The sequence below is a fragment of the Protopterus annectens genome, chromosome 4.part0 (genome assembly GCF_019279795.1).
Source record: "Protopterus annectens isolate FY-2018-M chromosome 4.part0, PAN1.0, whole genome shotgun sequence".
Lineage (NCBI taxonomy): Eukaryota > Metazoa > Chordata > Ceratodontiformes > Protopteridae > Protopterus > Protopterus annectens.
The window spans coordinates 1,826,128,111-1,826,151,807 of record NC_056733.1 but is presented as its reverse complement, the minus strand read 5'-3'; positions in this window follow the sequence as shown (position 1 = coordinate 1,826,151,807).

Below are 23,697 nucleotides of genomic sequence, written 5' to 3'. Positions count from 1 at the left end.
CATTAATTTATAGAAGACTAGGTACATATATGCACAGTTAAGTCTATGTTGCTGCATATTTCACACTGGGTCTGGATATTCGTCCATATCATGTGACATAAAACTGGGAATTGAGTTTAGCAACTGGAGCTGTCCCTACAAAATGTTCAACCTTGGAAGTATTAGGAACATCTTCAGGAATGGAATCAGAGGTTGGAACACACTCTGGGATGGGAACAACATTTGGTTCACTCTGAGATCTAGAGTCTGTATCACAGGAACAATGCTGTGATGATGATTCTGGTACAGGAAGATGTCTGATTTCTCCTGTACTCACCCTTAGATACTACAAGGTAGGATCTTGGCTCGGCACATATACCTGAAACTTGACCAATCCGGGCGAAACCTTTCTTCGTTTACATTCTCACTGTCTCTCCTTCCCTCAACGAATGAAGAAATCTGCTTAATTTATCATAACTGGATTTCTGGACAGAATGCTTCTTGAATGATTGAGCCTTGATGGTTCTGTTGTTCTTAGCTTTAGGCCTCAATAAACTGGAGCTAATAGGCAGCATATTTCTGGTTTGCCTGGATAAAAGTCTTTGAGCAGGTAACCCAAGAATATAGTCACAGGGTATGTTTCTGAGATTAAGCAAATTTAAATAGACATCAGTATTGTCACACTTTGACTTTCAAGTAATTGCTTTGCATTCCGCACTGCATGTTCAGCTAGACCATTTGACTGTGGATATTCAGGACTGCTATTAACATGTACAAAGTCCCATTCTCTTGCAAATTTCTGAAACAACTAACTAGTAAATTGAGTACCATTGTCAGAAATAACTCTGTGTAGACTACCATGGACTGAAAAATGACTTTTCAACTTAGTAATAACAGCAGTGGATGCTAGGTTAGAAAGTAGATCAATCTCAAACCAATTCAAATAAGAGTCTACCAATACTAAGTAGTGCTGAATGTTACATTCAAAGATATCAGTGGCTACTGTTGACCAAAGTAGTTCAGAAACTGGAATTAGCTAATGTGGTTCACTTTGCAAATGCGGTCTAGTACTATTGCATATTTAACAAGAAGAAAGTACTTTATCAATGTCTTTCAGTAATGAAAGCCAAAATACTAATTCTCTCGCTCTTCTCTTAGTGGATGCAGAACCTGGGTGACCATGATGCAAAATCTGGATATATTCTGGTTGTAAGGAAGCAGGAACAACAATTTTAGGACCTTTGAAATAATGACATCTTCCACCAACATTTCATCTCTGCAAGGAAAGTAGGTTTGCACTTCAGGTAGTACACTAGATTGCTTTGATGGCCATCCATCATTAATGTAGTGATTGATATTTTGCAAAACTGGATCAGTCTTTGTGTGATCTCTCAACTCATCAAGCCTAGTGGTATTAAAATTATGTACTGTCGTCACATCAAAGTCAAAATTCTCTGCGTCAAGCTGTTCCGTCGTATTTCTGGGTGATGTGAATAAGGTTATCAGCCGGATAGGGCAGTCTGCCTTTCGTATACACCATTTTGAAGTTGTACTTTTGCAATTTGAGCATAATTCTTTGTAATCTGGCTGAAGCTGAATACATAGGCTTCTTTAGAATAGTAACTAGAGGTTGGTGGTCAGTTTCAATTTGAACAGCTTGACCATAAATATAACCATGAAACTTGGAACATGCAAACACTATTACCAAAAGTTCTTTCTCAATTTGAGCATACTGCATCTCAGTTTGGGTAAGTGTTGTAGATGCATAGGCTACTGGTCTGCCCTCCTGAAGTATAAGTGCACCAAGACCAAATTTTGAAGCATCACAGGAAACAGTGACTGGTTTGCTCACATCATAGTATCTTAATGTAGGTGGGGTGGCAATTTTCTGCTTAAGGTCTTCAAATGCCTTCTGGTGCTGTTCTAACCATGACCATGCAACATTTTTGCATGTCAGCTCTCTTAAAGGTGCTGTCAACTCATATAAACTTACCTAAATAGTTGACCATGCCTAGGAAACTCTACAGAGCTGGAATATTGTCTAGTGTTTACATTTCAAGAATAGCTGTTTGCTTGGTTGGGTCTGATCTCAAGCCGGTACTGGTAAATAAATGACCTACATATGTAACTCCTGGAAGTCTGAATTTGCACTTCAGAGGATTGAGCTTCAAGTTTACTTCACACATGCTCTGTCAAGAACTTTCTTTAGGTTTCTGTCATGCTCTGCTTCACCATTGCCTCCAACCAATAAATCGTCTACTATTACGACACAAGGATAACCCAAAGAAATTGCTCCATTGCACACTGGAAGACTTCACTTGCAGACTTTATTCCAAATGGCATCCTTAGGAATCTGTATCTGCCAAACGGAGTACCAAAAGTGGTTAGTAATGAGGATTTGCGATCAAGCAGCACTTGCCAAAATGAATATTTTGCATCCAAGACAGAAAAAACAGTGGCATTCGGTATTAGGCCTGCAAATTCTTTGACTGTGTGCATTGGATAATATCGTCTCTTCGATGCTTTGTTCAAATCTCGTGGGTCAATACAATCTCTGATTTTGTCTGAGCCTTTTTTATGAGCTGCTACCATAGATGACACCCATTCAGTTGGTGCTGTACCTGGGCAAATCACACCTTGCTGCACCATTTTATCCAACTGAGCCATAACTTTATCCTGCATAGCTATCGGAACTCTTCTTGCTGGTCTGACTACTGCAGTGACCTCTGGGTCTAACTTTATGGAATACACAACTGGAAGTTTGCCCAACTTGTCATCAAAAGCATTAGCATATTCTAAGAAAATGACTTCAGATAAACTGGAACTAGGAAATGCACTTATGTGATTAACTTCTTTGGTAAAAAAAAGCAGATTCATTCTCAAGCTATCTTTGAGACCCAATAAAGACTGGTCTTCGGACTACATAGAATAACAAGTTGTAACAGTTCTTGGCCAAATAACATGAAAGCATCAATGAGCCTTTGGTTTGGGTTTCTTCACCTCCATATGCAACAAGTTTCGCACTACTGGCCACATTGAGTTGTTCATTAGTTCTCACTTTAGCAAATGTGTCTACTGATATAACATTACACTTTGAACCAATGTCTACTTTAAGCTCTGTGGATTTATCATTAATCTGGACCCTTTGCTCTTTGCCAGTAAATTCACTGTATCAACTCTTTCACCAACTACTGATACACCATCTCTTTTTGTCAGTAAATTCACTGCATCAGCTCTTTCACCAACTACTGATACACCATCTACATAGAAAGTTGATTGCTGCAGCTCTACTTGATAAACTTACTTTTTTGTGTGACCTTTCTTTATAACTGTGTGAGGTTTATTTGATGTGCAAAACTTTTGGAAATGGTTCCATTTTATACACGTGTGACACTGCCGACTGAATGCTAAGCATTTCTTTCTTTCAGACTCACGGTTTGCACTATAACTGCGATAGTTAACAATAAAGCTAGACTTGGGTTTTGCTGACTTACGCTTGTACTGCACTGAGGAACATGCTCCTTTAACTGAACTAGTCTTAGAACTTGCTGGAAAACTATGTGGTTTCTCTGGTAAGCCAGCAGGGGCTGTGGTTGTCATGTGGTTAGGCCCACGGCCGGCCTTAGGCATAGGCAAACTAGGCGACCGCCTAGGGCACCGTAAAGGTCAGCCTCTTAAAGGGAGCAGTTTTTATTTATTTTAATTAACAAAGGTTTGCGCTCTTCTTGGCGCCCTGCTGAAGTGTAATTGTAAGCCGGAACTATGGGGGAAGGGGGGGGGTCAGCGTCCTCTCACTTACTAGGACAGTTTTAAAACAAAAAGTTACTTTGTGTGGTTTGAGAGTCTGCTGTAAGGAGGAACGGTATGTTATGTTTTGGGGATGGGCACGGGTGCCGCCGTGCCGGAACCATACAGCTGCAAGACCTGTAACAAAACGGGCGCATGCGCCGAATTTAAATACGAAAGTGCGCCCTTCATCATTACTGCCTGCCAGATTCAAAACAACAACAGGTAAGCTTCCCTTTTACTTTATCTACTGAAATGCTGAAGCTTAAGGCTCCGTTTTACATTCTGCTGCTTAACTTAAGCAGATGTAAAATGGAGCCTTAGCAGAATGTAAAACAGAGTCTTAGGCAGCATAACGCACCGTTTTACATTCTGTTTAGCTTAAGGCTCCGTTTTACATTCTGCTTAACTTAAACAGAATGTAAAATGCAGCCTTAAGCAGAAATTTGCAGATTCTACAACAGCTACAAACAGCTTTATGCACCTCACCTTTATTTACGCTACAGTTTAGATCAATATGTTCCCCATATAATGCCATTTCAGCTAATAAGGTCCACAAAATGTGGAATGTTCATCCACCACTCACAGTTACTGAACATAGCCTGTGTTAATTCAATAAAACTTGAAATGCCTATCTCTGTCATTTTCTGATGTATGCTACAGACTTCTGTGAAATAACTGTCATTTTTGATTTCATGTCAGAACATTGACTATTCAACAAGCAGATCTCAGTGGAATACTCTTTGCAAACTATTAGAAGTCTTTTCACATCAAATCCTGTTAAGTGTGCAATTTTCCCCTCTTATCTTTAGTTTTTTTTTTACGTGAATTCCTTTGGAACTATGGTTTCTATCAAGTTCTGTTCATACTTGTATTTCTAGTTATTCTCCAAATAATTATGATGTGCCAGCCATATTGTTCTACTTTGCCAAATTCTACAGTTCCCTTAACAAGTAAAAATCTCTAATGTCTCTTCATATTTACTAATGTAGATATTTACTTACTACTATAATAGGTTTTTGCGTTATGTATATATGGCTTTCTTTTTTGAATATGGACTATTTTCAGTCTGTTCAATAAGTTACTGTAACAGATGTGTTATCTCTCCTAAAATCATTGTTTGTATTATATGAATAAGCATAATTGCTTTCCTATTCATGCATTATTTTTATTTATTGTTGACTAAAAATAAACTTCTATAAAAAGTATAATCAAATTTAAATTGTTGACCTCTATAAGAAAGGAAAAAAAAATGTTCTTTTTATGAAATGTACTCAATTATTGGACCAAGAATCTGTTCCTATAAAAATAGCAAATAAATTAAATCATAACATAGCCAAAATAAAATACAAATAGCTTACTGAAGTGTTATGAGTTTATCTTGATATTATAGCAATAAGTCAAAAGTGCAACTGTCTTAAGTTCATGAACCTAACCATGTACAGAACATTTCCTATTGTACAATAAATATGAATTTAAATTGTCCTGCTACAAGTCTTTTGTTGTTGTTGTGTCTTTCGGCTTTTCCTGGTTAGGGGTCGCCACAACGGAACTCCGGTCCACTAATGACTGGCAGTAGATTTTTACGTGCCGAGTTGCCGGCCCTGACGCACAACCTTCAACAAAGGTACGCCCATTCACGCATGTCTCCAAACAGAAGATGCTCTAGCTGAGAATCGAACCGGACGTCTTACTGTGAGGCGACAACACTACCGCAGCACCACCACCGCAGTTCTGTTATCCATTCTGTTTAGAAGTTTTGGCAACCTTCCACTATAATAGGAGCAACATCTTATTGCCATTGAATGAAGGGATATGAACTGTCTCATCAAAATAACAATTGTTATGGGAATAGATCATTCAAGCAGGAAATGGATGGAAACAATAACTATTTAATTCAAAGTTCAAATCTTTGTGCTGTTTCTCATGTATACAGTCTGTTAATATGCTGTGAATATCCCAGAATTTATGCTTTCTAGTATTCACTGAAGACTGCCAAAATAATAAGGAACTAAGTGAGGTATGTTAGGGACATTTGCTTATTTTTAATCTGTCTATGCTGTCCCAGATGGACATCTGATTATTGCCCTTGTGCAAATGCTAATCTCTGTACCGTTTGGCGTATGCATTATGTCATTATGCTAAGCAATATGGATTTGCCACACTATACGGTTATAAGCTAGAGAACTGAAATGTCAGTTTCAGCAATACTACAATCAAAGCACTGAATACTGGAATGATGAAGACCGACAATATTGAATGTCCAAACATGACCCCTTCATGCTAGCACTTGATCCTCTGTGCAGAGTGGTAGAGAGTTTCAGGATTTCAGATGTTTGCAAGGTTGCTGGTATTCAGCATTCTGGGATTCCACGTTTTGTTTCCATTAATGCTTAAAGAGGTGTTCCACCTTTAAATCTTATAATAGTAAAGCCAGCCTGCAGGGATATATAAAAGTTGTTCACTGACTTACAAAGCATCCCCTGCTACGTCAGTGTACAAAGAAAAAGAAGAATGGAACACATTCTCATTTTATTTACTGTCTCTACATACCTGTGAACATAAAACTTGATAGTCAGAGAATGCACTATGCAATTTCATCTCATGTTCATAAGTATCTTGCTGTGATAACTGTAAGGATGGTACTTGGTCTCATGTTGCATGATCTGTCGTGCTAATGTTAGTAGGTTTATACTTCATACCTGATTCAGAAATATGCTGCATTATACACTCTTTATTAAGTATGAGTGCAGACCGACACTTATTAAATCCCAATAGTGGCCTTGCATACAAATGAGAGTTTTGCAAATATTAACACAGGCAGTATTACATTTCTCTCTACATATGAAAATGATTTTGAATTTGGTTGGTTGGATATGTTAAAGGAAAGGTTTTGATAATTATGTTGTGCTTCTTACAAAAATACCATATCTGGCAGTCCCAAATGGACCACAATATTCAAAGACAAGGTGGATGCAGTACTCTGTGTCACAGTAGTGATGGAACACTGCTTCTGGTCCTCAATACAAATAACAGCAAACTCACCACTGGCAAAATCCAGCACTTGATGTGAATGTAGTCAGTGACTACTGGTTATCTCTCATCTAAGTGCATTTCCCGTAATACCCAGTTTTCCTCAAGGTTAAAGGAAGGCAAGACAAGACAGACTTTGAGAGAATTTGAGGCTGAATGAATAAATGAATTAAAATATGCCTTCAGCCAAAGACACATGCTACAGGATTCACTAGGGTGCACTTTGGCTGTAAGCATAACACCAGTCCCTTCATCTGGGATTGGTGAGCTCACATAAACCACTCACTCCCACTCCCTAATCTGGCTCCTCCAGTAAGTAAACCCCTTCCTCGCAAGTATTGCAAGTCAAACTGCACCTTTTTTTGCAGGCTATATGGGGTAGGCAGACTGCCCAAGGGAGGTGCTGGGAATTTAGCGACTGCTGTCATTGAGGAAATCAAACACTGGACTACAAACTACCAGACACACCTTGCTAACAAAATTAATGCTTGTCTTCACCAAGCATAATATAGTTTGGCAAAGGTGGAATCTTTGAGTAGCATGAACATTCAAGGCATTTTGGAAGTTAGACAGTATAGTAAGACTGGATGCTTTGAAAGAGTTTTGTTTTAAATCTTGTCATTTAAATTGACTTCCAGTCATTCTATTTCTAGATTGCACAGTATGGTTCTGTAAATAGTCATGAAATAATATTACTTTTGGAGATGGGTTTGTAACTAAGGAATATAAAGAATGTGGCACCATTTACTACAAATATTTGGTCTTTTAGTCATCTCCAGATCTTTATGTACAATTCTGGATGTATCTCATGGTTTGGGTAAACTTGCTGTAGTTGATCATCTGATGGGCCATCTGTGGTGTTTGTTTCTGGGTCTGCAAGTGAGACTTGTTTCTGCCAATGGTGTGAATTTGGTTATCTCTGACAGTTCACACTTTATAAAAAAAAATTGAACAGTTATTTGTGGCAAGTATTAGTAATCTGAATACTTTTTTGAAGATGTAAATTGTGCTGTTCCCTATTTATTGACTTATTTTAACCAAAGAGTACGCGTATAATGTAACATATAATGATATATAAAAATGTGTGCAAGGAGTCTGTTTTGAAAACAGCCCAAATGTAAACTTAATCCTCCACTGACCAGAAGCATTTTCTACAAATATGGGTTTTCATGCAATTTCAGTAGCAGAGAATTTTACTGTTCATGCTAAGCCTGTTTTCATTGCAAGATTGTATTGTTTATCAAATGGCTATCTGTGTTTGTGCTATTCTAGCTTAAGCTTCTGTACACAGGGAGGAGAAAGGTTGCTATTCTACTTTCCTGAGATGTAAGGTTTGCTCGCCTACCCAGAGTAAATTAAACTGTTTAGATTAACCTAAGCAACCCTTTGAACGAAGGCACATAGGTTTCTATTTTCTGAAGACATGACTTTTATAGTAAAGGATGTGTGAAAAAGCAACAGACAAAGCAGGTTTATTAAATGAAATTTCCATCTTCACTTGCAGTTTAAACTACATTACAAGGTATCCTTTCTTCTATGCATTTAAATAATTAAAGAAAATGACTGGACTGGCTTTCTTGGGGAGTGAATGACAGGAGTGGCTTTTTTGGGGAGTGACCGACCTGTGGGCGTGGCTTGTAAGGGTGTTTCATGAATATGACATGGGTGGGGCTTAAAGGGCGCCAGAGCACTACTTCGCCTAGGGCACCGTATCCGCTAAGGCCGGCCCTGGTTAGGCCTACTTCTGTTTGCCACGTATTGCATGCTATCTACATTTGCTCTGGAGCCTGATGAAACCATGCTCTTTGTCGCTTGCAAGCATACTTGTGTGTTTCTCCATCACTTTAAGAATTTGACAAATCTCTATGACTTTACTCAACATTAAATCACTGTCACAATGAAAAATCTTTCCACAGCAGCATTATTAATACCACACACAAGCCTGTCCTTCATTAACTCATCTTTTAAGCCACCAAACAGACAGGTTTTAGCTTTGTTTCTCAAGTCAGTTATACAAGCTCAAAAGTTTCCCCTGTTTTCTGACCTCTCGTGTACAACAAATGCCTCTCTAATGTAATATTTGTCTGGGAGTTACACATTTCTCTGAACTTGCACTTCAAACACTCGGAGTCTTGCCTTGATTCACCCTGTACAACAATATGACATTTTACACCTTCTCCTTCATGTACTGCTGGTGCATACACAGATAAATGCTCTCTTTCTATGCCTCTGACCCAGCTAAGTTTAGCAAAATGAATGCCCTGGTGCATGCATCTTTATCTTAATAAGCTGCTTGTATAAAAATATCGTACTCTTGCTGAAATATTCTCCAGTTCTCTGCAATATTCTGATCCAATACAAGAGGTAAGGGCTTTTGAAATCTGTCTGCCATATTAACACATACCAGTGAAGGGTTTTGCAAATAAGCATGAACACATACAAATATGACAGAAATGTATGCCAGCATTTGTAACTTTGCCAATAGCACAACTCTCTGTATAACTGAACTTTGTGAAATAAGTCTATCTCAGGCACTGTAATACTACTGAAATTACTGTACAGCAAGAAATCACCTCTTATCAGTGTAAGAAACATATCAAATAACTGCTTGATGCAAGCCTCTGTGTAACTGGACTTTGCGAAATAAGTCCCTAGGGCACTGTAATATTCTTGAAATTATTGTATTGCAAAAGTAATTTATTATCATTTTAAGAAACATTTCAAATAACTGCATGATGCAAATGAACTGGGCAAAAGAAGCTCAGAGTCAATAACATTTCAAAGTAATTGCACTTTGTGAATAAACTGTACACAGCACATTGAAATTTCCCAAAAATGGCGGTACCTTGCTAGGCAATTCTTTACAGAGCAAGAAACACTCTGTAATGGCAGCACTTTGCAAATAGACACACCCAGCACAAGAAACTTTTTGAAAAATCTATACTTTGTACATCACAAAATAGTTGCACTTTGCACACAAATAAACTCTTTGGAATACATGCACAGTAAAGCACACACTATAACCACTTTCACACACCTTGAGATACTTTGAATAAAAAGAAGTTATGTACTCACCATAACATTCCATGTTTGTCCATGATCTCGCCTTCTTTCTTGCTTGTTTGGCTCCAACTCGGCCGCATTTTAAAGCTCGAGAGCTGCCACTGGCTCGAGGCTAGACCCTATCCCAACATGCCTAGCGATAGTTACCCAGATCTAGTTTGTGACAACCCATAACACTAGACTAAACACATACACACACACACACACACATATATATATATATATATATATATGTGTATATATATATATACACACACACACACACACACACACACACACACACACACACACACACACACACACACACACACACACACACACACCTATCAATACCACCAAGACAACAGTAATAGCCCCTAAGCCTATACAATTCATGAGGCAGGAAGGGAATCATAGCATATATAGCCAAATACCAGATAATTCCTCTCAATCCTCCAGGAAGGAGGAAGGGATGCAAGAAAGAAGGCAAGCTCATGGACAACAAACACGGAACATTATGGTGAGTACATAACTTCTTTATGTTATGATGGTCCTATCTCGCCTTCATTCTTGCTTGTTGGGACAGCGTCCCCAGCATCTTCTTTCTCGGGTGGCTCAAGGGAATAAACTGTTCAGAACAGTGGAACCAAAGGATGCCCTGTTCTGGGAGGCCACATCTACCTTGTAATGAGTGAGGAAGGTATGAGGATTAACCCAAGTAGCTGCTGCACAAATTGAGTCCAAAGCCAGTCTGGCTTGAAATGCAGTAGAGGTAGATAATGCTCTAGTTAAATGCCCTCAAATTTCTCCTGGCAGTTGTTTGCACTATGAGCTACAAACATAAGTGATGGTGTTTGTAAGCTATTTTGATAAGGTTACGTTTGAGACTGAAGTTCCCTTTCTGTTTTCTGAAAATGATATAAACAATTGGTTGGATTTTCTGAATTATTTTGTCATGTGCAAGTAGAAATGTAACTGCCTATCAACATTCAGTTGGAGTTTATATTCTGCCTTGTTGCCATGATTAGGGAAGAAAACTGGGAGTTTTGTTGATTGATTTAAATTTGACTCCGAGCAAACTTTTGGTAGGAAGAAGGGATTGTTTCTGATAGTAACTCTGTCTTTGTGAAAAATTAAATAAGGGGGACAAATGGAGAGAGCTTGTAATTCTGATACCCTCCTAGCTAAGGTAATGTCAGTCAAGAAGATTGTTTTCCAAGTCAAGAACTTCAGAGAACAAGTAGCAGCTGGTTCAAAAGGAGGGAGAATCAAGGCAGCTAGAACTAAGTTTAGATCCCAAGGAGGAGGTGGCTCTCTTATTGCGGGTCTCAAGAGGATAGTACCTTTCAGGAAAGCTTTGCATAACCTGTGAGACATAACGTTGGAACCCATTTCTCCAACATGATAATTGGAAATAGCAGCCAGCTGAACTTGGATGATCGCTGCAGCTGCCTCTGTTAAAAGTCTCAGTTAGAAATTTCAGGATCTTCGAAATGGGTGCAGTAAAAGGGTCAATATGATTTTGACTGCCCAACAAGAGAACCTCTTCTATTTGCTAGCATAAAGCTTTCTTGTAGATTTGGGAGAAGAGATCAAAATGTGTCGCACTGCTGGGGAAATATCAGGAAGCCTGGCTTTGAATGGAAGTGGAGAAACCAAGCTGCCAGCTTGAGGTTCTGAATAGAAGGGTGGAGCGTTCCTGACTGATGCACCAGGGGATCTGGAACTGGGTCTAGGATCCAATGCTCCTCCTGAAGATGGGGCCATAGGAAGGGGAACCCAATCTGATGAGGCCAATAAGGGGCAATGAGGATTAGTTTGCAACCCAGCAATTTTGCTTACTGAAGAACTTTGGGTATTAGAGGAAACAGGGGAAAAGCATAAAGAAGTCCTGGGGGCCCAATCATGAACAAGTGCATCCCTGGGTGATTGTCCCGGTTGGGGGACCAGGGCAAAATAGCTGCTGCATTTGGTATTTATGGACATGGCAAAAAGGTCGCAACAAGGCTGGCCCCACTTGCAAAAAATTTGATTCACAATTTCTTGCTTCAGGGAACACTCACGTGGCATCAGAATTGCCCTGCTTAGCTTGTCCGCTATCACGTTGGATCTCCCCGGAATATGCATTGCAATCAGAAAGTGCTGAGAAGACACCACCCATGCCATACTCTTCGAGCCTCTTGACATAAGGGGTAAGATCTGGTTCCACCTTGCTTGTTGATGTACCACACTACGGACATGTTGTCTGTTTGAATTGCAATTGTCCCTGTAGGTAGAGAGCCCTGGAGTGCTTGCAATGCCAGAAGCACTGCTCTCATCTCCATGACATTGATTTGCAAGTGGTACTCGTGTTGCTGCCACGTTCCTTTCTACATTCTGTCCCAGATAATGTCCCCCAACCCTATCTGGGAAGCATCCATGGTCACTGTGGCTACTGGTTGGGGAAGGATAAATGGGCTTGCCTCTCATTATGTGCGTAGACTGAAGCCACCATTGTTGATCCTTTTTGCGGGTCTCTCTGATGAGAATCTCATGTGACATGGGTAGATTCAGCATAGACCACTGAGCAAACAGAAGTCACTGCAATATCCTCATATGGAAGCATGCCAAAGGAACTACTGTTACTGCTGCCGTCATCGAGCCTAGCACTTTGAGAACAAATCTTGCTTGAATTTTCTTTCTTTTAATCAAGACTGACACCCAATGTCATATGGTTGACACTCTCTCCTGAGGCAATTTTGCTATCATGTCTTTTCTATTTAAATCTGCTCCTATAAATGTAATATGTCGACAGGGCAACAAGGCAGATTTTTCATAATTTATAGTGATGCCTAGCTCTGAGCAGAGACGAATTGTGGTGTCCCTTTCCCTAATTAGTCGATGCTCGATGGTGGTGCTAAGGAGCCAGTCATCTAGATATGGAACGTCCGGAATCCTAGATGCCTCAGGTGAGCCGTAACTACTGCCATGCATTTTGTGAACACTCTGGAGGCTGTAGTGAGACCAAAGGGCAGAGCTCTGAACTGGTAATGACTGGCTCCCAACCGGAAGCGTAGATATCTTCTGGACTGCCTGTCCATCTTGATGTGGTAAGTATGCATTCTGGAGATCAATGGAGCACATCAAATTGTCCTTTCCCAGAAAGGGAAGAATGGACTGCAGTGTCACCATCCGGAACTTTGCTTTCTTGACAGACTTATTCAGTCTGCTGAGATCCAAAATGGGCCCCCAGTCCCCTGTTTTCTTTGGAACTAAAAAGAACCTGGAGTAAGTTCCGGATCTGATTTGGTCTGCGGGGGCTTCTTGGATGACTCGTTTTTCTAGCAACCTTTGAACTTCTAGGTTTGCTTGATCCCGTAGATTGGGTTGCACATCTGGGATTGCCTTTTGTTTTCTGGGAAGAGGTGGAAGGGAGAAAGGAATGCTGTATCCTCTGAATATTATCAACTGTACCCATGTGTCTTTTGTGATATTTTACCAGGCTTCTGGGTACAATAACAATCTGCCCCTGACTGCCTCCAGAGGTGGACAGGCGGGCCTCCTTTCAGGAGCTCTGGAAGGGCCTACCAGAAAATGTATCTCTGCTGCCCAGATTCTGCAGAAACCTTCTGCCGTGAGGGCGGCATCTCCCATTATTGTTTCCCCCTCTGTCCCTGGGGGAAAAGTCAGCATGTGCATCAGGCAAAGCTCCCTGGGATTTCCGGAACCACATTTTACTGCCTTTTTGACCTTTGGGATAAGGTCTAGTATGTGTGGAGAAATGTACTCCCACGGCAAAGAGAGATTTGCCATCTTGCTCGCACCTGGTAGGAGTCTCTTTTACCTTGGGCCCAAACAATGACGAGCCATCAAATGGGGCATTGGTAAAGGAGGACTTGAAGGGCTCCGCAAACTGACAAAGGCGCATCCAGGAATGTCTCTGTTAGGCAATTCCTGGGCCTGCTGCCCTGCTCGGTCATCAGCTGCATAAGAGATAAGCTGCATGGAGGAGTTGACTATAGAAGACAAGGTCGTAAGCTGGGAAGCTGTTATGTCTGAAGCTCCCGCAGCCGTAGGATCCTGGAGAGCATCTCCCAGCTCTTTGAGGAGATCCCTCTGGAGACGAGTGAAATGGGGAAATAATTCAGTGACCTAAGGGTAAAGGCTGCTGATGAAAACACACACTTCTTGTATCTGTCCATCGTACAGGACTCCTTATTCAGCAGATGGACAGAAGAAGAAGTTTCTGCTAATTCCTTCTTTGTGGCTACCGCAACCACCATAGCATAGCTGGAACACCTTTAGTCAGGAAAAGTTAGTCCTCTGGCACTGTGATGAACTTATTGTGCCTCCTCGGAACTGGTCCATAGATTCTGGAGAGCTCCATGCCTTTTAACTAACCACTCTCAGCAGCTGGTCAAAAGGAGGAGACACCCAAGAGGTGGAGGGTCGGGAGCCAAATGTACCGAGTGAGAGACCCGGTAAGAGAACTATGTCGAAAACTGCAATCTTTCAAGTTGCTGAGCTACACCTTGCCCCTTATCCTCTTCAGAAGGGGAAAGGGATTTCCAGCCACCCTTCTGCTTGAGGATATCCAGGATGTCTGAAAAAGAAACATCCTCCGAGGGGGACCACGGGGACAATTCTGAGTTCTCCAAGTCCGTGTCTGAAGTGAGATACTCGGGGGAGTCTAAATTCTTCCTCTTACAAGTCCTCTTTTGAGGGACCTCTTCAGAGGGGTACTCTAGGGAGGTTTCGGAAGGGAAGGGTTGACTGAGGGGACATCCTGGGGCATTGGTTCCCTACGCTTTGGATGGAGGGGTGGTGTGGAGGTAGACACCAGCCCTGAAGGAGATGGAGCAGCTGAAGTGGAGGGTGGAGTGGTCTTGGAGGACAGCACACTCCTCATCACCTCAAAGGCACCATGATCCCTGCCAGAGAGAGTCGCCAGCTCCGAAGAACCTAAAGATGTCCCCCGCACCAAGGGTGATGGCCCCGAGGCTGATGTGGGCACCAAACTCACCTGTGCCGAAGCCCCATGTAGGAGAGTAGGATTTGACAGGGGTCTGATATTGCTCACCCCCCCGGACGAGAGAGTGTCGGCCCCCAGATCCCTCGATAGAAGGTGGTATCAACGAGATTAGAGCAGATGTCGGAACCAAGAGACTGGTGGTTTTCAGTTCTAATGGTTCCACCACAATGACTTCCATCCACTCCGGCTCTGAACTCAGGTGAGTCGAAGGAGGAATCGATAACTAAGTAGGTTGGGTAGTCGGCTCCATGTCCATATAGGCTGGGCTTGATAACATTTTTGCCAAGGCCGCTGTCTTAAGTAAACTCTTCACCACCCTCTCCACATTTTAATTCGAAAGACTCCTGGATGACCGAGAGGAATGGGTGGACGAGCGATAACTAGTTGTCACAGACTGGCGCAGTGCAGACTTCGGTATGGAACACACCAACTCCAAGGAGGGAGACCTGTTTCTTTTTTGGCTCCTGGTAGGTTCCGAAGACATTGGAGGAACCGAAGGAGATTGTGTCTTGTCAGACCCGAATGACTTCAGATCAGACGAACTGGTTTGTTTGTCTTATCCCTTTGATGGTTCTAAGCTCGGAGCCGATGAAGATGCTTTCTTGGAGGGCTTATCAGATTTGCCAGCCTGATTCCCTTCCAGAGATGCCTCAAAAGGTTCTTTAAGTAACCCTCTCAGAATTAACTTATTTTTCTGCTCCTGCAGGACCCTAGAGCTAAATCCATGACAAATGGAACATGAATCTTTCAGGTGAATGGCTCCCAGGCAGTATATGCGACTAGTATGACCATCGGTCAATGACATCATCTGCATGTAGGAACCACATTTTTTGAATCCAGAAGGCTTGGATTCTTTTGACGACTCCTTGGACATGTCTGGCATACAAAAGGATAACCATACAACAGCCAACACTAACTGTGAAAGAAACGGCCCAAACAGACAGAGAAGTCAAGTTTTTTTTTAAAGGAAAAATGGGTGGGACGGAAGGAGGAGAGTCTCTAAGTTAAACTACAGCTCCTCCAACCGAGGGGATGCCTCTAAGTTAAATGGCAAACTCCTTTGGAAAAGGGAAGTAAAAGGGGGAAAAGCCCTCTAACTCAAAAAGGCTGAAATTAAAAGGCAGAAAATGAATCCTCTAAATGAAACGGATTTGTTAGGGACTAACAAAAGGGGGATTAGTAGGCCTGAGAGGGAAAACGATGGCCTCAACAACAAACAGTAAAAATAGTGCAATAGACAAGAAGCACAAAAGCACTTAGAATCTCCTAACTACAAGTAATAACTATAGATAAGAAATATCAAGATGTTTTTATAAAATAAGAAGAAAAAAATACAACCTAGCCTGAGCCAATCGCAAAGCAATCCTAAAGCTTCAAGTGGCAAATAAGATCTGGGTAACTCTTGCTAGGCATGTTGGGATAGGGTCTAGTCTCGAACCAGTGGCAACTCTCGAGCTTTAGAATGCAGATGAGTTGGAGCCAAGTACGGTCTCCAAACCAACAAGCAAGAAGGAAGGCGAGACAGGGACAACGTATCTCTAGTTATGCCCTTGATACAATACGAAGTCGAAGTTATGCCAAAACACACACTTTGTCACTTTGCCAAAAAAGATGCAGTTGCCTTGCTTTATTTGCACTTAATGTGCCCTTTTTGCCCTTATTATATTAGTTTTCCTCATTTAATCTCTTTTCCTACCCATTGCACTTTTCTTCTGCCCGTTTTACTCCAAACATGCCTGTTTTGCCTTAACCATACTCGTTTTGCTTTTCTGTTAATCGTTTTGTTAAATATCTTTATTTTAAACACGTCCCTTAGTTAATAAACCTTTTGTGCCTCCCGCTTGTTTAATAATGCGGTCTGTGCCCTTGTAATGTCCCCATTTGTTTTTTTTTTTATAAACTAAGTAGTTTGTGCGAATTCTCATTACCTTTGATTCTTTTCTGGCTCTTTTTGGTGCTTGCTTCTCGTAGTTTACCTTCAATGTCATCTCTGCACCTCATGGCTCTGAATATTATTCTCTGCTATCGCATTTCTGACACCATGTCACTCTCCTACTTTGGACACAATAGAAGAGTCTTCATGGGTTCTGTTCAAGCAGCTTTATTTCATAAAAACACATCACAATGGATGTTTACTGACTTTAACTTAAGTAAATTACACAAACTAACTACTGCAATCATACATGCTCAATCTCTGGCTGCCCTCTCAAAATAGCGCTAGGAATAGCATATGCCTGGTATTTATATGCATTCTCTCTGGCTTGATATGCTTCTTAAAGACACAGCACATACACTCTGATGTACAACACCTATAGCTTCTTATGGCATCCAGTCCTTTTTTGGGTCTGCCTTCTTTAACTAAGTTACTTACCAGCTAATAATAAGCAGTATTAGAAAGGGCAAGGAGTTAATAACAAAATTACATTAAGACTGTTATTCTAGGATGTCCTGCAGTAGAGAAATGAACCACTGTCACTTATTATTCATATTTTCATATTTATGTTCATATTGTCATAATGGTAAGCCCTACTACATGTCACTGATGGATACGGTGTGATAAGCACTTGGTGGAAGACAGAAAACTTCACTGTCAATGTCTATTTATATTACACTATTCCTGAGATATCACTAGTTATTTGTTAATAATTATGAAAATAAAAAAGAAGTTATGTACTTACCATAACGTTCCATGTGATTTGTTCATCTCGCCTTCATTCTTATTGATGGGTTCGGAGCCGATCCCTCGGCTCTGAGTCAGCCTACTACAATGCTTGAGGATTTCAAGTAGCTCGAGGCCAAGTCCCTATCCCATGATGCACCTAGAGTTACTTCAGATCTTGTTTGCTGCATATAATAATACCATATGTCATTCTATAACTCCATAAGAGAAAGTATAGAAGGGTTGTGTGACCAGGAAGGATCTAGCATCTCGGTCTTTTGAAAACCCAGGAGGGGGTAGGAGGGAGGGAAGTAAGAATGAAGGTGAGATGAACAACTCACATGGAATGCTATGGTAAGTACATAACTTCTTTATGTGAAGTTGTTCTATCTCGGCATTCATGCTTACTGATGGGTAGCATCCCAAGCACCATCTACCTCCTGGATCCAAAGAAGGCCCTGTCCCTAGAGGCCCTGTCAACTTTGTAATGAGTAATAAAGGTATGAGGTTTCAACCAAGTGGCTGCTGCACAAATCTTAGCAATAGGAAGTCTGGCAGAAAAATCAGAAAATGTAGAAACTGCTCTGGTTGAGTGAGCTTTAATTTTATGCTGTAAGGGCATATTGGCAGCTGAATAAGCAAAGGTGATACAATCAGATTACCATTTAGGCAGAGTTGTTTTAGCCACTGGCATACCTTTCCTGGAGTCTGAATAGGAGACAAAAAGCTGATCTGATTTCCTGAAATCTTTTGGTCTATCCAAATAAAATCTGAGCTGTCTGTGAACATCAAGCTTTTACATGTATTCTAGATTGTTGGAGTGACTGGGGAAGAAAATTGGCAAATCAATAATTTAGTTAAGATAAGTTTCAGTGCAAACCTTGGGCAAAAAAGAGGGGTTTGTTCGAAGTGAGACTCTGTCAGCATGGAAAATCAAGTAAGGAGGTTTAATGGACAAGGTCTGATGCTCTGACACTCTACGGGCAGAAGTAATAGCCACTAAAAAGATAGTCTTCCATGACAAAAATTTGAGGTCACATGAGGAAGCTGGTTCAAATGGAGGAAGAATAATGTGGGAAAGCATAACATTTAGATTCCATGGGGAATAGAGAGATTTCACAGGTGGCTTAATATGAAAGGTCCCTTTGAGAAAGGCTTTGGATAATTTGTGTGACATAATATTCAATCCTTCGAATCTAAGATGAAAGTTAGAAATGGCAGCAAGCTGAACACGGACTGTTGCTGCTGCAGCTCCTTTATTGAAGATCATAATCAAGAATTCTAGTATAGAGGCCATAGGGGCTTGGTAAGGATCAATATTGTTTTTAAAGGCCCATATAGAAAATGTTTTCCATTTGCTGAGGTATAACTTCCTCGTAGAGGATTTATGAGTGGATAAGAGAATTTGCTTCATCTCATTAGAAAGGTTATGGAACCTGGCTATGATGGGAATTGGAGCAGCCAAGCTGTCAGCTTCAGGAACTGCAGAGAGGGATGAAGTTCTCCCGACCAGTGCATCAGAAAGTCCGGAACTGGGTCCAGAATTCAGGGGTCCTTCAAAAGATGAAGCCAAAGAAAGGGGGACCAAATCTGATGAGGTCAATGAGGAGCTGTCAGAATGATGGTCCTTCCTAGGGTTTTTGCTTTCTGTAATACCTTGGGTATCAACGGGATTGGTGGGAATGCATAGAGGAGACCCGGGGGCCAATCGTGAACGAGTGTATCCCTTGGGGCTTCTCCTGGAGGGGGAATCAGGGCAAAGTGGTTTCTGCATTTCGTGTTCATGTGACTGGCAAAAAGGTTGCAGCGAGTCTGGCCCCACCTGCGGAATATCCTGTCTGCTATTTCTGTCTTGAGGGACCACTCGTGGAGCAACAAAATTGCTCTGCTCGGCTTGTCTGCTATCACACTGGATTTCCCCGGGATGTGCGTTGCTAACAGAAAGCACTGGGTGGATACAGCCCACTGCCATACTCTTAGGGTCTCGCGACAAAGGGGGTACGACCTGGTTCCTCCTTGTTTGTTCAAGTACTAGACCACTGACATGTTGTCTGTCTGAATTGCAATCGTACCCAGAGGAAGAGAGTCCTGGAAGTACTACAACGCCAAAAGTACTGCTCTCATCTCTAAGACATTGATATGCAGATGTGTCTCTTGATCGGTCCATGTGCCTTGGGCTGTTCTTCCCTGAAAATGCCCCCCCACCCTATCAGGGAAGCGTCCGTGTTCACTGTGGCCGCTGGTGGGGGTAAAACAAAGGGACGTCCTATTGTGTCATGAAGTGAAGTCAACCACCACTGAAGATTCTTTTTGCAAGAATTTGTGATCATTATCAGGTGAGACATGGGGAGCTCTTGGTAAGACCATTGAGTGAACAACAGGCACTGCAGTATCTGCATGTGCATTCAACCCAGTGGTATGGCCTAGAAGTGCTGCTGCTTTAATACATAACAATTGTACAACTTCTGATGCTGGAGCTTTGTTTTTGGATATTAGAATGCGGACCTGCTGAAGGAGTAGTAAGACTCTTTCTACTGGAACTTTTAGAGTGGTGGCGGTGTCCAGTTCTGCTCCGATAAAGATGATATGCTGCGATGGCGACAAGGCAGATTTTTCTGAGTTTATTGTAATACCCAGCTGACTGCAGAGTGACAGAGTGGATTCCCTGGCTTAAATGAGTTGATGCCTGGTGGTGGCGGTGAGGAGCCAATTGTCTAGGTACAGAAACACCTGGAATCCAGAACATCTCAGGTGAGCAGTAATCACTGCCATGAATTTGGTGAACACTCTGGGGGCTGTAGTGAGACCAAAGGGCAGGTCTCGAAACTGGTAATGATTGGCTCCCAGCCAGAAGCACAGATGATCCCTGGATGGCTTGGTCATTTTTATGTGGTAGTACGCATCCTGGAGATTTATCGAGCCCATCCAACTGTCTATCCCTAAGAAGGGAAGTATCAACTGAAGCGTGACCATCCAAAACTTCTCTTTCTTTACAGATTTGTTTAGTCTGCTGAGGTCCAATATAGGTCTCCAGCACCCTGCCTTTTTTGGAACTAAAAAGAATCTTGAGTAAGTTCCGGATCGTGTCTGGTCTGCTGGGACTGGTTGGATGATTCTTTTTCTTAGTAATGTTTGGACCTCTACTGTTGCTTGTTCCCTGTAACTGGGTGGAACGTCCGGGATTTTCTTGTCGGTGGAGGGGGTGTGGCGAATGGGATGAAGTATCCTCTGGAAATTATACTTTGCACCCAGTTGTCATTTGTTATTTTGAGCCAGGCATCTGGGTACAAAGATAAGCGATCCCTGACTGCCTCCAGAGCAGGACAGTCGGGCCTCCTTTCAGGAGCACTGGTATGGCTTCCCAAAGAAGTGATCTCTGTCATCCTGGCTTTGTGGACCCCCTCTGCCACGAGGGTGGCGTCTTCCATTGTTGCACCCTCCTCTGCCCCTGGAGGAGGGTTCACCATGTGTGCCCTGAAAGGTTCCTTGGGCTTTTTGGAACCACGTTTTCCCTCCCCTTTGACCCTTGGGGTAGGGTCTGGTAGGGGTGGAAAAACAGACTCCGACGGCAGACAGAGTCTTTCCCTCCTGCTCACACCCGGTCAAAGTTTCCTTAACTTTGGGCCCGAAAAGGGACGAGCTATCAAAAGGGGTATTCACAAAGGATGACTTGAAGGGCTCCGCGAAGGAACACAAGCGCATCCAGGAGTGTCTCCTAAGAGCAACACCTGTACCTACTGCCCTGTTCATTCCATCAGCTGCATATGAAATTAGGTGCATGGACGAGTTAACAATGGAGTTGAGGGTAGCAAGCTGGGAGGCAACTTTGTCTGTAGCTCCTGTAGCTACTGCACCCTGAAGAGTATCAACTAGCTCTTTAAGGAGATCTCTTTGTAGTCTCGTGAAATGGGTTAAATAGTTAAGCGAATGGAGTCCAAAAGTCACTGAACTAAACATGCTCTTCCCACATCTATCTATGATCCTGGTGTCTCTGTTAGGAGGATGGATAGAAGAGGAAGTTTCTGACATTTCCTTTTTGGTGGCTGCTGCCACCACCATGGCATCAACTGGCACACCTTTGGTCAAGAAGGGTTAATCTTGGGGGGGGAGATATGAACTTAGTAGGCCTCCTAGGGACAGGCTCCATGGAGTCTGGAGACTCCCACGCCCTTCGTGACACTAGCTGCATAATCTCACCGAAAGGCGGAGACACCCAAGAGGTGGAGGATTGACACCCAAAAGCCTTCAGGAGAACCTACTCATCTTCAGTAGGGTTTATGGACTGCCAGTCACCCATCTGCCTAAGAATTTCAAGCATCTCTGCAAATAAGATATCCTGAGAGGGGGACTGTGGGGACCCTTCTGATTCATCCAAGTCAGTATCTGATGTTAGGGACTCCTGATGGTAGTCTAGATCTTTCCTATTACAAACCCTCTTCCTGGGAACCTCATCAGTGGGAGCTTCTGGTGAGGTCTCGGAAGAACATGGGCCACCCAATGGGGCTTCCTGAGGCTCTGAGTCTTTGCGCTTTGCCAGGATCTGTGAAGCAGAAGCAGACACAGGCACTTTAGGGGATGAAGAAGCCAGACCAGAAGTTGAGGATGTCTTAGGAGACATAACTCTTTTCATGGCTTCGAAGGCACCCCTTCTCCGATGTGAAGGGACCAACGGATCCGAGGAAACTGTCGATACGCCCAGCACCAAGACAGTGGGCTCCAAGCCAGAGGTAGGAGCCGAGCTCATCCGAGCCGAAGCCCCGACAGACAGAGTCAGAACTGAAAAGTCAGCTTGACTATCCTCCCCAGACCCGACTAGACAGTGTCGGCTGTTAAGAGTCCTTGATAGGTGCTGAGGACATCAGAGTGAACAGAACTGAAGACACTGGACCAGGCATCGGCTCCAAAGGCTCCACAATAAACAAGTCTGACTCCTCCGGGTCCGAAGGACCGGTATGGCTCAGAGGAGCATAATGGTCTTCGGCTCCAAAGCCGCTTGGGCTGGAGCTGATAATTTTGCAAATGCTGGTGCCTGTAAAAGTTTCTGCACCACACGATCCACATCCAAATCTGAAAGGCTAACAGAAGACCGAGATGAATGGATCGATGGTACCGAATGAAGTAAAGGAGATATTGGAATTTCGGATACCGGCTCCAAAACCAGATACCGGCTCCGAAAAGAAAAGACAGTTGGCTCTGTGACCTGTGGAAACGATGTCCCATGGAAGACTTTAAGGACTTACTAGATCCATCCTGGTCATTCAAAGCCTCCTGGAAAGAAGGTTTCAATAAACCCCTGTCAATGAGTTTCCTCTTTCTCTCTTGGAGACCACGAGAAGAAAAGGAATGGCATATAGAACAGGTTTCTTGTAAGTGTAATGCACCTAAGCAATAAACACAGTTGATGGCTGTCAGTGACAGACATCTTCTGACCACATTTAGGGCACTTTTTAAACCCTGACTTAGGATGTTTGTTCTTGTCATCAGCCATGACAGAAAATGTGGACACACCACCAACACTGCACCACACGATCCACATCCAAATCTGAAAGGCTAACAGAAGACTGAGATGAATGGATCGATGGTACAGACTGAAGTAAAGGAGATTTTGGAATTTCGGAGCTGGTCCCAGGTTTTGGAATCTGTATACAAAATTCCAAATTCTCCTTTACTTCAGTCGGTACCATCGATCCAGGCATCTTGGTCTTCTTTTAGCCTTTCAGAAGAATAAGCCTTCTAATAAAAACAGGCTAAATATAAGTACACAAGTCCTTTAAACTAAGGCTAACAACAATCAAATGTGACTAAGCCTTCTAACAAAAAACAGGCTAAATATAAGCACACAAGCCTTTCAACTAAGGCTAACAAAGCACACACTCACACTATTTATGTAAAGAGATAATAACAATTAGTGAAAAATTCACTAAATACAAATAACCAGTCTATACACTGCTAAGGTTAACTATAAAGCTGTGACAAAAGTCACTAACTAAGCACACAATGCTAATTCTAAGAAAACATGTGACAGAAAGTCACTATTTAAACAAATTTTTAGTCAAACTTTAAATAGGCCAAAGAAAAAAACGAGGCCAACTATAAAGCTATGAAAAAGGCACACAAGGGAAAGGGAAACTACAGATAAAACTGTAAGATCTTTACGAACTAGCCATCTAACAATAATATGAAGAAA